General features: G+C 40.9%; 1 long non-coding RNA gene across 1 annotated transcript; it reads right to left on the reverse strand.

The window, feature by feature from the left end:
- Positions 1–209: 209 nt before the first annotated feature.
- LOC149442350 (uncharacterized) lies at positions 210–10139 on the reverse strand. The gene is made up of 2 exons (XR_016307199.1): positions 10036–10139; positions 210–444 (listed from the first exon to the last, which is right to left on the reverse strand). It is a non-coding gene; the product is annotated as an uncharacterized LOC149442350 (long non-coding RNA).
- Between the last annotated feature and the right edge of the window lie 3985 nt (positions 10140–14124).

Here is a 14124-nt window from a genome sequence, read left to right on the forward strand (position 1 = left end):
AACCACTTAGAAGGAATCTACCTACAGTACACACTCAGACAAAATATTGCTGCATGAGTGTTAACTAAACCTGGTACTCTTGCTCCTTCCAAGACACAACTGGTTATTATAGCTCAAGAGTCTGTTATGCTTAAAATAATAGGAAGAGATAATAAATTACTCCAATCAGTCATACAGTAAATCATTATTTGTGCAGCAATAAACAAAGATTAACTGTAATATTTCTAGTATATATTTATTTTATAATCTACTGGGTGCCATAATTCTACATTCAATTCTTGAAAGAGATTACAGTAGATGATTCCAGCAGAATGTATTTATCCCACCATCACATGTGTATTGCATTGCTTTTCTGGAGCCTCATTTGGTATTAGGACATATTTGCAGGCCTTCTGGTCAAATATGAAATTGCAGTTCTCGTCATAAATATTTGGTGTCCCATAACTAAAAAAAAGTATATATTAATATTATTATTATTATTATACAGTATTTATATTGCGCCAAAGGGTATGCTCAGCGCTGTACAGTAGCAAGGGGGACAGAACATGAGACAAGACAGTAACAATACAAAACACGAGGGGTTCGAGGGCCCTGCTCTTTCGAGCTTACAATCTAGGAGGGAGGGGAAGGTGGCACAGGAGGAGATGGCTGTGGGGGATGGAGTGGCGGGAGGAGTGGAGGAGGTTAGTTGTTAGGTGAGGTTGGGGTAGGCTTGCCTGAAGAGGAGGGTTTTCAGGGTGCGCTTGAAGGTGAGGAGGGTAGGCGACAGTCTGATGGATTGGGGTAGGGAGTTCCAGAGGATGGGGGAAGTCCTGGAGAAGTCCTGAAATCGGGTGTGGGAGGAGGAGACCAGGGAGCTAGAGAGTAGGAGCTCCTGTGAGGAGCGGAGGGAACGGGTAGGGTAGTATTTGGGTATCAGGTCAGTTATGTAGTTCGGGGCGGCATTGTGAATGGCTTTGTAGGTCAGAGTTAGCAGTTTGAATTTGATGCGTTGGGCAATCGGGAGCCAATGAAGGGATTGGCAGAGGGGGGAGGCAGATGTGGAGCGGTTGGTGAGGTGGATGAGTCTAGCTGCTGAGTTTAGGATCGACTGGAGTGGGGATAGCGCTCGTTTGGGTAGGCCAGTGAGAAGGGAATTGCAATAGTCCAGGCGTGAGATGATGAGGGAGTGTACGAGTTGTTTGGTGGTGTCTGGGGTGAGGAATGTGAGTATCTTGGAGATGTTGCGGAGGTGGAGCCTGCAAGATCTAGATAGCAGTTGGATGTGGGGTAGGAAGGAAAGGTGGGAGTCCAGGGTGACACCCAGGACTTTGGCGTGTGGGGTGGGAGAGATATACATATATATTATCAGTTCCAACTACTACCCTAATGGACACATCTAGACATGTTGAAAGTCATTAAGCCCTACAGGAGTGAGGCATGAAACTGAATGTTAGGTAGAATCTTACTTCATGATTTATTGATATATAGGGGTTGATTTACTAAAGGCAAATAGCTTGTTTTCTGTAAAGAAAGTGGCAATTTGCAAGGGAATTTTTCCGAGAGGTTAGTGAATGAGGTGAAGCTATGCTGCCTTTCATCATTCAATCATGTTCAAAAAAGAAATGCTGATTTTTTTAAATTTTCCTTGCATGTGATTGGGTAGTATATTTTGCCACATCCACTAAACTCTGAAGAAGATCCCCTTGCAAAGCAAACAGCCTATTTGACTTTAGAAAAAAGACCCAAGCAGCTCTATGTAATAACTTGCATGCTGTTAGACCATATCCATCCAGGGCAAGAGTGCTATAAGCATCACAATCTGTCTAATCACGCTCTCTTGTGGCAGGAAAAGAAGTGACTTACAATCTCTCCATAACTAGAAGGATTGTTTATTTCAGAATATCAATTTATTTGCCTTTAGGAAATAGAGTATGGTTGGGGTGCGGAAATTAACAAGCCAACACAGGTTAAAATTCTGAAAATAGAGCAGTAGCTTTGTAAACATAATATTTAGGGGTTAGTCTATACAATTTACAGGATTTACATTTGGTTTAGTTACCAAATGGCCTTTGTTTTAAACAGGTAACCAAATGGCTTTTTATTTTGAAAACTGTGGTGGTAGGAAATCCCTACTGAAAGTCCCAGAGGTCACACAGGCTATTTATTGAGGGGAAAATGGGGAATTACTTAACCACTTCCTGTCTGGCCCATGTACCTAAACAGCTGGACGGGAGCAGTGTAGGAGCGGGTTGCCGTTCATAAACGGCGCCCGCATTTACAGGCTGTGCAAGTTCCCTGGGAGCACTGATCACTGTACGGGACCTCTGTGTGAGGTCCCGATCATGTGATCACTGATTGGCCAATCAGTGATCACATGAATAGTAGTAAGCGAGATGTCACTTCCTGACATCATTGCTTACTACTTGTGAAATCTGTGAATGATCACAGAGATTAGATATTCACAACAGCCTTGTACCATGTGAGAAGCTGTGACCAATCACAGCTCTCACAGTATTTCTCAATGGCTGCAAGAATGCAGTCAGAGAGAAGGAGAAATGATTGCTTTTACAGCCTTTATGGGTGTAAAAGCAATCAGTGTAAAAAAAAAAAAAATCTTCATCACCCCCCTCCCCCCCCCCACTATACTGCTAGGGTGACAGTATGTTAAAACAAAAAAACATAAATAATAATATAAAAAAATAAAATATAAAAATAAAAAATTATAATTTTTGGTTATAAACTAAGTTGGGTTTTTTTTTACTAAAAAGTTAACTGAATAAATTTTGACCAAGATTTCTGAAGAAATATTATTTATTTGCAAAATTTTATAAGAAAATTTTTTTTTTTCTTGTATGTACCTGTATGCTGCAGGCAGCTCCTCCCAGTGATCAGAGACCAGATTCTTAGATGACAGCCCTCTCAATTAGCCTTCAGCAGCAAACAGTGGCTGTAGGCCCTCTATCTGAGGTCTGCACTTAACAAGCACATGGTAAGGTGCCCAGGAGAGCCCTCTAGGCAATAATCTCCCACTGTGGACGAAGATCAGGCTGACCCTTCTTCCAGAGCATGTATGCAGCATTATTTATTCAGGGGTGTCCAAACTTTCTAAACAAAGGTCCTTCAGACTTTAGGGGGGGTGGACTGTGTCCAGAGGGAGTGGAAATTTTCCTGGCATTAGTGGTAGTAAACATTGCCATATTTGGTATAAAGGGGAGGAATTGTGCCCCATCATTGGTATCATTAGGAGGAAGAGTGCCCCATCATTTGTGTCAGTAGGAGGAATAGTGCCTCATGATTGATATCAGTGGGAGGAATAGTGCCCCATCATTGGTATAATTGGGAGGAATCATGCCCCATCATTGGCATCTCTGGGAGGAATAGTGCCCCATCATTGGTGTCAGTAGAGGGTATAGTGCCCCATCATTGGTGTCAGTGGAAGGTATAGTGCCCCATCATTGGTGTCAGTGGGAAGAATAGTGCCATATCATAGATGTCAGTGGAAGGAATAGTGCCCCATCTTTGTTGTCAGTGGCAGGAATAGTGCCCCATATTTGGTGTCAGTGGGAGGAATAGTGCCCCATCATTGGTATCATTGGGAGGAATAGAGTTCCATTGCTAGTATCAGTGGGAGAAATGACCATTATTGATGTCAGTTGGCAGAATAGTGTCTAGTATCAGTGGGAGGAATAGTGTCCCAAGGGCCGCATCTGGCCCCTAGGCCACAGTTTGGAGACCACTGATCTAGGTCATATTTCCAAGGGATTGGTTGTGGCTACATAAAAATTAATAATAATAAATATACAATATATATGTAAAGCGCTGCGTAAATTGACGGCGCTATATAAGTACCTGAAATAAATAAAGACCCTTTATGCTTTAAAATAATGAAATGGAGTTCCCTTAATAAAATTGTAGTCTCTTGTTACTCAATTATACATTTTTTCAGTTACCTTCTTGATTTTTTCAGATTTACTCCCTGGGGTACCAATTGTTGAGAAATTGGGTTATAGCTCATGATTCAAGAAGATTAGCATTATTTTATCCCTCCTCCCAGTGGAGAGAAGTAGCATCCCTTTAGTTTCATATATACCCCTGATTAGGTGTAGAGTGTACACCTGTTTGGGATGCTATTACAGGTAAGTGCGATGATTATAACAATGATCAAACAATCCTTACAGCCAACTGCATAAAAAATGCTGATTGTGTACTAGTCTTTCAGCTACAGCATTGTCATAGAAGGGTAGAATACCGCATCAACACATTTAATACTGAACACAAATTGACTCATGGAAACCCCAGCATTAAAACTAGAACTAAATATGGACTAATAATCAATAACAGAAGCATGCTTCTAGGAGGACTCAGTACTCACATGAAAACTTATATTTTACTCTAACTTAAGAAAACTGGATGGAAGGGCAGGGTGGGCCAGGTAGGCGTTTTGTGGTTTGTATAGTGCCTTGCAGATGTTCCTCCTTCCTTTTTTTTTTTTTTTGTCTCACATGTTCTCACTCAAGTACATCACTGCTATTTCTTCAATTGGGAACTCTCCAGGCAGTTTTTCAGTACTGTCTGCTTCTTTATAACTGTACTTGTTTCTTATGTCTACAGTCTTAAAAATAGTTTCTGGAATACTAGAGGGTTGACCTCATCTCAAAAGTGATCCCTAGTGTTTTCTTTCCTCAAAGAGCATAGACCCAATGTTGTTTTCCTACAGGAGACTCATCTTACTGATTCAAAAATCTTAGTTCTTAAACATCACAGTGTAGCTAAGTCCTTCCACACCACCCATACCTCTTACTCCTGAGGGGTGTCTATTTTGTTGGCCAAATCACTTCTGGCTGATGTAGAGCAGGTGTCTATAGACCCTGAGGGGAAGTTAATTATACACTAACGTTACTTTGGTGAATCTATATCTTCCACCTCCTTTTTACAATGGATGTACTAATTAACTTGCCCGTAAGACTTTAGCTTTTCCCAGTGGCCCAATACTTTATATAGGGTACTTTAATGCTGTGTTAGACCCTACTATGGATTGCTTAGGGGGTGGTGGTAAACTGAATTGAAAATTTCTAGACTGGATACAGGTTTATGATCTTACTGAGGTGTAGGGATGGAAGCATCCAGATACCTGCAGTACTCCTGCTATTCTGATTCTTTTCATACTATGTCTCGTATAGATCTGGCCTTTGCTACCCCTGCTACTCTTCCTCTGATCCTGGTTGTTTCCTAGCTCCATAGAGGTATTTCTTTTGCTAGAACTCCAACTTCTTCCCCATTTGGGTCTCTCCATGTGGCATCTGAAATCACAGCGGCTGGAAGATGAAGAGGTGCAGGGGGGATATAAAAATGGTATTGCGGATTAATGGAATGTGAATTTACATTTGGATAACTCTTCTACGGAGTGGGAGGCCTTTAAGACCACTGTCCGTGGAATCTTTATGTCTATTACTGGTGACCTTTGTTAAAATAGCCAATTGCCTACTGAGGAATTAGAGACAGCTATGCTTCAAGCGGAAGGTAATTATGCTACTTCTCCTACCGGATTCTATATTTAGACCTGGTTGCATAAACATAGAGAGTATAGGCTTTGCCTCATTGATTTTACTAAGAAAAAAATGCTTTATACTATCAAAAAAATCTTTGAGCGTGGTAATAAAGCTGGTCTTTAGATTCGATCTCTACTTCTATTCTCCATATCTACTTATCCAATGGCCTGATTGGCACAGATCCCTATGAAATACTTTCATGTCTATTTACTCGTTTCTATATACAGTATCTCACGGAAGTGAGTACACCCCTCACATTTTTGTAAATATTTTATATCTTTTCATGTGACAACACTGAAGAAATGACACTTTGCTACAATGTCAAGTAGTGAGTGTACAGCTTGTATAACTTTGTAAATTTGCTGTCCCCTCAAAATAACTCACACAACCATTAATGTCTAAACAGCTGGCAACAAAAGTGAGTACACCCCTAAGTGTCAATGTCCAAATTGGGCCCAATTAGCCATTTTCCCTCCCCAGTGTCCTGATTCATTAGTGTTACAAGGTCTCAGATGTGAATGGGGAGCAGGTGTGTTAAATTTGGTGTTATGGTTCTCACTCTCTCATACTGGTCACTGGAAGTTCAACATGGCACCTCATGGCGAAGAACTCCCTGAGGATCTGAAAAAAAGAATTGTTGCTCTACATAAAGATGGCCTAGGCTATAAGAAGATTGCCAAGACCCTGAAACTGAGCTGCAGCATGGTGGCCAAGACCATACAGCGGGTTTAACAGGATAGGTTCCACTCAGAACAGGCCTCACCATGGTCGACCAAAGAAGTTGAGTGCACGTGCTCAGCATCATATCCAGAGGTTGTCTTTGGGAAATAGGCATATGAGTGCTGCCAGCATTGCTGTAGAGATTGAAGGGGTGGGGGGATAGCCTGTCTGTGCTCAGACCATATGCCGCACACTGCATCAAATTGGTCTGCATGGCTGTCATCCCAGAAGGAATCCTCTTCTAAAGATGATGCACAAGAAAGCCCACAAACAGTTTGCTGAAGAAAAGCAGACTAAGGACATGGATTACTGGAACTATGTCCTGTGGTCTGATGAGACCAAGATAAACTTATTTGGCTCAGATGGTGTCAAGCGTGAGTGGCGGCAACCAGGTGAGGAGTTCAAAGACAAGTATGTCTTGCCTAAATTCAATCATGGTGGCAGGGGCTGACTGACAACTCATGGGGCCCCCGGGCAATAGGGGATCATGGGGCCCCTGTGTCCTTGCCCAAACTCAAAAAAGCCTATGAAAAAGGTACCAGGGGCATCTCATGGGGCCCCCTACTGACCCCGGGCCCTCAGGCAGTGCCCGAGTTTCCAAATGGTCAGTCTGCCCCTGCATGGTGGTGGGACTGTCATGGTCTGGGGCTGCATAAGTGCTGCCAGCACTGGAGAGCTACAGTTCATTGAAGGGAACAATAAATGCCAAAATGTACTGTGACATACTGAAGCAGAGCATGATTCCCTCCCCAACATAACGACCACAAAAACACACCTCCAAGATGACCACTGCCTTGCTAAAGAAGCTGAGGGTAAAGGTGACTGACTGGCCAAGCATGTCTCCAGACCTAAACCCTATTGAGCATCTGTGGGGCATCCTCAAATGGAAGGTGGAGGAGCGCAAGGTCTCTAACATCCACCAGCTCCGTGATGTCATCATGGAGGAGTGGAAGAGGGCTCCAGTGGTAACCTGTGAAGCTCTGGTGAAATCAATGCCCAAGAGGGTTAAGGCAGTGCTGGAAAATAATGCTGGCGATACAAAATATTGACAATTTGGGCCCAATTTGGACATTTTCACTTAGGAGTGTACTTACTTTTGTTGCCAGCAGTTTAGACATTAATGGCTGTGTGTTGAGTGAGTTATTTTGAGGAGACAGCAAATTTACACTGTTATACAAGCTGTACACTCACTACTTTACATTGGAGCAAAGCGTCATTTCTTCAGTGTTTTCACATGAAAAAATATAATAAAATATTTACAAAAATGTGAGGGATGTACTCACTGTGAGATACTGTATATCCTCTGTTCATTATACAGAACAACAACTGTTTGACTATATGACCTCTCCCATCTTCCTCTCATACGTGAGAGGAACTAGATGCTCCTATTTCCGTAGAGAAGGCCAAACTTTCCATCTCGCAACTACCTGCTCATAAGACTCCAGGCCTAGATAACTTTCCATTCTCATGATGTGTTAAATTTTGTAAATTGGTGAGCCTTTTTCTCCTTCATACTGTAGTGCTACCCCCAGAGGGGGGCACTTGATAATGCTAGTGGTTGCCCTGACCTTGCAAGCCTCCCGACACCTCTGACACTCTGGGTTCAGACATATTTCAACAGTATAGGATAATAATGCAAGAGACACAATTTTTTTGAAACACTTCTATATTAGCCACTTGACCTCCAGAGGATTTACCCCCCTAATGACCAGGCCTCTTTTTGCTACTCGGCGCTGCACTAATTCAACTGATAATTGCGCGGTCATGCAATGCTGCACCCAAACAAAATTTATGTCCCTTTTTTCACACAAATAGAGCTTTCTTTTGGTGGTATTTGATCACCTGTGCGCTTTTTATTTTTCACGCTATAAACAAAAGAAGGCAAAAAATTTTGAAAAAAAACAATATTTTTTACTTTCAGCTATAAAAAATATGTAGTAAACTCAAAGTTGGTTATACATTTAGGCCAAAATGTATTCTGCTACATGTTTTTGGTAAAAAAAATCCCAATAAGTGTATATTGATTGCTTTGTGTGAAAGTTATAGCGTCTACAAACTATGGTATAGATACTGCAATTTACGCCATTTTTTTGCTATACAGCGCTGCGCTAGTTTAACAGACAATTGCGCGGTAATGCAATACGGTAAATAAATGAAATTTACATCCTTTTTTTTCCCATAAATTGAGCTTTCTTTTGGTGGTATTTGATCTCCTGTGCGGTTTTTATTTTTTGTACTATAAAAAGAAAGGCTGACAATTTTGAGGAAAAAAAACAATATTTTGGACTTTTTGCTATAAAACATGTCCAGTAAAAAAAAAATTTTAAAATCAAATTTAGTCAGAAATTTCTGCCAAAATGCATTCTGCGACATGTCTTTGCTAAAAAAAAAAACCCCAATACGTGTAAATTAATTGGTTTACATGAAAGTTATATTGTTTACAAATGGCGGGAAAGATACTTGGATTTTTAGGTTTTTTTTATACTAATAATGGCGGCGATCAGCGACTTATGGCGGCAATCAGTGACTTATGGCGGGACTGAGGTGGACATTCTGACATTGGGGGGTACTGACTTGGGGTCACTGACATCCCCAGTGACACCAATACAGTGATCAGTGCAAAAAAAAAAAACACTGACACTGTACTAATGGCACTGGGGAGGAAGGGGTTAAGTTTATTATTCAGCGAAAGGGTTAACTGTGTGAGGGGAGTGTTTTACTAGGGGGCGGGGGTGTGTACTGCAGGGAACACCACTGATCGGGAGAGAGAAACTCTTCTGTCCTGATCAGCGTGTCCTGGAGCTGTCAGGGAACTGACAGAAAGCACAGCTACTGCAGCTGTGCTCTCTGTCAGCGATTGCTGCCGATCGCCGGGACATAGCAGGTAACGACCGGCTGTGACCCGGCGACTGACATCCGCGGCTGTGATCGGCGGGACCCCCTACCTGTTTTCAAAACACACGTTTTAAAACGTGCTTTTGCCCAGCCGTGCCGCCCTGCCGCCGTATTTATACAGTGGCTGGGCGGCATGTGGTTAGTCTTGTTCAAAAGTGTAGACCACAAGAATAATGGGTTTAGGATATGCAACCCCAGTTAACACTGGTAAAATAGGAATAATCAGTTAGCAACGTTTAACAAATTATACAGTCATGAGTAGTAAGCTTCAACTATTAAACTGCATCACCAGCAGTAAGAGGGGGAAGAAAAAGTGTGTTGACTTATCAGTTCCCTCTAGGCCTCTGGCACTGCAATGGTGGATGCAGAGAATTATGTAAATGTGTACTCCAAAATATATAGATATATGTATCCTCATTTATATAATAATGGCCTTATAAGAGAAGAGGTTACTTTGACAAGAGATTGCAACTTGTGTCCTGATATATTGGTATCAGTTGCCTTGTGTGAATGCTGGTAATTCAATTAAATTAAACAGATAGGCTGTGGTACTGCTCAAAGCAAAGGTTTCCTGTCACTGATGTGTAAAGGTGTCTGCATGCAGTGCTTCTAGAGTGATGACAGATAAAGGTTGTGAATCCTGCATACCCAGCAGAGGCACTGGCATCAGGACAGAGTGCTGTCCACCTCTGCCCTATCTGATCAACACCTCCGGAGCACCAGGGTACCTGGCCTGGTTGGCCATGAATTATACAAGCTACTCTTTCCATGCAATTAGGGATATATATATATATATATATATATATATATATATATATATATATATATATCGTAATCAAATAGCATAGCAGCTTTAGCTTTAATATGGGGTGAAAAAACTTCAACTCACCCTTTACTGGATCTTCACTCTTTTTAGCGAGACTGGCAAAACAGCCTGCATCACACACAGCCAAACAGGTAACAGAAATCAATACAATAGCCACAAAATATTTCTGAAAGGTATGTAAGAAAAATAGGTTTGGGTTAGTTTAGTAGAAAAACACTTTCAAAGCATTTTTACAGAATATACATAAACAAGGTATTGAACACCTACTGCTATGGCTTTTATCTAATACTACAAGTAGATTTGCTAAGTCTGTACACTTTGTTTAAGGACATTATCTGTGATTTTTATTCTGTTTTTATTGTGATCCTATGAAAATATTTGAGGGTGTGAAAAAAACATATGAAAGACATGCTGTATGATGAATGGATAATCCTGTCACTGGTTTCTAGCAAATACGTCCTGTCACCAGACTTTTAAAGGGGAAGTAAATCACCAAAGTAAAATTCAAACTTTTTGGCCCCCCTGGGCATTTTTCCTGAATTCTCAAGTATGCACAGAATATTTGCACATTATAGCACATGCAGTGCTACCCCCGTAAGAGCTGCTGGATAGGATGGGTCCTTTGTTCCTTTCCTTGACCTCTCGAGAACCTCAGACCCTTTGACACACCAGGTTGAGTGTATCAACATACAATATCACAGGAGTTCACTGAAACAAATTCTTAGTTCCCAATAGTAGTGCTATATCAAAGATAACAGGCACCAAACCAGGTAGTAAAAGCAAACTTAATATATTGTCACCCAGTATTGTTGGTAACTAAGCAAGTATAAAATGCATTACCAATGGTAACACAATTTAGCATACAGAGCACACAGTAGGGACTAGGCATAAGATGACATTTGGCATCCAGATCAGCAAGGCCACCTCAAGTGCAGCAGTGAGCAGTAGTAAAGATTAATCTAGAAAGTGCTGGAACTTTACTGCCAGAGCACATTTATGGTGGTGATGCCAGGAAACTTGCAAAATAATTACACTGGTCAATAAAAAAAAAATAAAAATATTCTGGCCTGGACTTTTGCAGCTGTTTTAGACTGATTTCAGGGTGCTGATTCCAAATCTGATCTCAGATTTGCTCTATCACATCTCATTTTTATGCTATTGCCATACCCCATTTTCATTGATTTTACCCAAAATTAACTCTTTGTCACTTATGATTGCAAGTTGTTGCGAGTCAGTGACTGCTTTAGTGTTAAAATATGGTGCTGTATTTTTAGGATAGTGTGTTTATAATATCATTTTATGTAGATATCCACATTTATTTAATATTTTCCTTCTGCAAGGAGGTCACACCAAATACCCTTGTTTCCTGTGCTACTGGGACAGTAGGGCTACATTAGAACACTGGGTTAAAAAGAACTGGCCACCAAGAATCAGTTTGACGCCTGGTGACAAGAACATCAGGAATGAGCCTCTGGCTTATAGGATACATGTTCAACCTTTTCAAGTCTCAGTGCCAAGAAGAAAAAGGCAGGAATATTTGATGGCCCTCAAATTAGAACACTCATCAGGGATCCACACTTTGTTACAACAAAGGCTGGAACTTGGAATGCATTCTCTGATGTGGTGTGGAATTTCCTTGGGAACAGGAAAGTGGACAACTTGAGTTTCCAAGCACTTGGATGTAGAATGAGCATCAAGGTTCACTACTTACATAGTCACTTGGCCCAGTTTCCAGAGAACATGGGTCACGTGAGGGAAGAGAAAGGTGAACACTTTCATCAAGACATTAAAGTTATGGAAGAACGTTACAAAGGCCGATGGGATTCAAACATGCTGGTCCTTGATGAGAGACATTCCACAAGCTGTACATTGGAGATTGTCAAAGAAGAGGTCATTTATGCAGATGTAACATCACTATTGTGAATGACCACTTTGTACATATTTATCTTCACAATTCAATTCTTACATGGTAATATGTATTCACTCACATTCATATGCAGTCACTCACAACTTTGTGCTCATTAAATGTTTGTTTCATTATTATTGTATATTGTATCTTATCTTATTCTTTTATGTATGCCTGTATAGCTATTCGTATATGAGCATAACTTTGCTGTTTTTATTGAAAATGCAGTATTTGATATCTCAAAAACCTGATGTGATAGACAAAAACGGATGCCAGATTTGGAATCAGCAACCCAAAATTACCTTAAAGCCCTTGGAATACCTTATGCCAGAAAAAGTGTGTTGACCAGTGTTATTATAGGAGGGGCAGTCCTTTGAGATGTTCTTCTGCCAGCTACCATTGGGGCCTTTTAAGAGTGTAGGTGCACTTAATGACAGTCCCAGTTAATCTGCATGCAGTATAGGTACTTATTCTGGCACAAGGTAGATATGGTTCAGATGTGGTAAAGGTTGGGTATAATGGTATAGAAGGGGGGGGGGCCTCTAGGTCTCTCCCTGAAATCCAGGTGTTCTCACTCCTAGTCTCAGGCTTGGATTTCCGCTGGCATGGTCTTCTGCTGGTGGCCAAATATCCAGATAGAGGTGCAGTCTTTGTAACTCCTTTGGTACTAAAAGGAAGAACTTTCCCAGGCAGTTTAATTAAAAAAACCTCCTTCCGCTCCTCGTACTTGCACAGTGCCTATTAGGATCTTTAGTGTAATGAGTCTATTTGTCCCATTATATGGCTGCTCAGCACCTGACTACACACACTTACCCAGAAAAGCTATTCTCTCTGTGCTATCCTCCGTGGACAGTGATTATATTTTCATTCAGTCTTCCTCCACGTTCAGAGTTTGGTCATCTTGATTGGCAAAGTCAGGTTGACATAACTTCTGCGCATGCATGCAGGAGGTACATTAACGTGGAACAGAATTGCATGCACAGCTCAGTGTACACAAAACTGCTTACAGTCAGGTAGAAGCATCTATGACAGAAGATACACAGAGAGTCTCTTCTGTCATAAAAAGTCTGCCTATCAGCACTTTTTTTTTTGAAGACTTTACTTCTGTTTTAATTAATGCATAAGCTGAATTCTTTGCAGGATTGCAAGACTCAAATAAGTGGACAGGTTGAATTCTCATGGATGTTATGGTCTTTAAAGAATGGATACACAACATTCTCATTGACAGTACTGGTGTTGATAGAATAGATAGGCTGCATTCTACGTGATGTCACTGGTCACCACTGAATTGACAGGCTGCATTGCCTGTGATGTTACTGATCTCTAGCTTCTAAATTCCAGGAACACCTTTTATTGCTGTGTGTTCAGCAAGCCTTTGTATGCAGAGAACATACCTTAATTGGGGGCAGGGCTTTTGTTTAAAATGGGCATGAATCTACAAGATGCACTAATGCCCTACAGTTCTTTGGTTAACCACTTGCTCTCCAGAGGATTTACCCCGCTTCCTGACCATGCCATATTTTACTATACAGCACTGCGTTACTTTAACTGACAATTGCGCGGTGATGCAACACTACACTTAAATTAAATTTATGTCCTTTGTTTCTCACAAATAGAGCTTTTTTTGGTGGTATTTGATCACATCTGCGGTTTTTATTTTTTTGCGCTATAAACAAAAAAAGACCAACAATTTTGAAAAAAAAAACAAACAATATTTTTGACTTTTTGCTATTAAACATATACAGTAAAAAAATTTCAATCACATTTTGTCATAAATGTAGGCCAAAATGTATTCTGCTACATGTCTTTGCTAAAAAAAAATCCCAATAAGTGTAAATGAATTGGTTCATGTGAAAGTTATAGCGTCTACAAATAGCGGCATATATGCTGGAATTATATTTTTTTAATACTAGTAATGGCGGCAATCAGTGACTTGTACCAGGACTGTGGCAGGCATTCTGACACTGAATAACTGCCACTAGCATTCCCAGTGACACTAATACAGTGATCAGTGCTAATAAAAAGCACTGACACGGTACTAATGACACTGGGCAGGAAGAGGTTAACATGTGGGCGATCAAAGAGTTAACTGTGTGCTGTATGCTGTTTTGTTGTGTGCTGTGTGAGGGCTTTACAATTTAAGCAGACTGCTTTGTATCGCTGTTCTATGCAGAACAGTGTGCAGGAGCTGAAAGGGGAGAGATCTGCATTGTTTACATACAGGTCTCTCCCCCATCGGTGATACA

The sequence above is a fragment of the Staurois parvus genome, unplaced genomic scaffold (assembly GCF_062004578.1).
Source record: "Staurois parvus isolate SC_StPar_1 unplaced genomic scaffold, SC_StPar_1.0 ptg000894l, whole genome shotgun sequence".
Taxonomy (NCBI): domain Eukaryota; kingdom Metazoa; phylum Chordata; class Amphibia; order Anura; family Ranidae; genus Staurois; species Staurois parvus.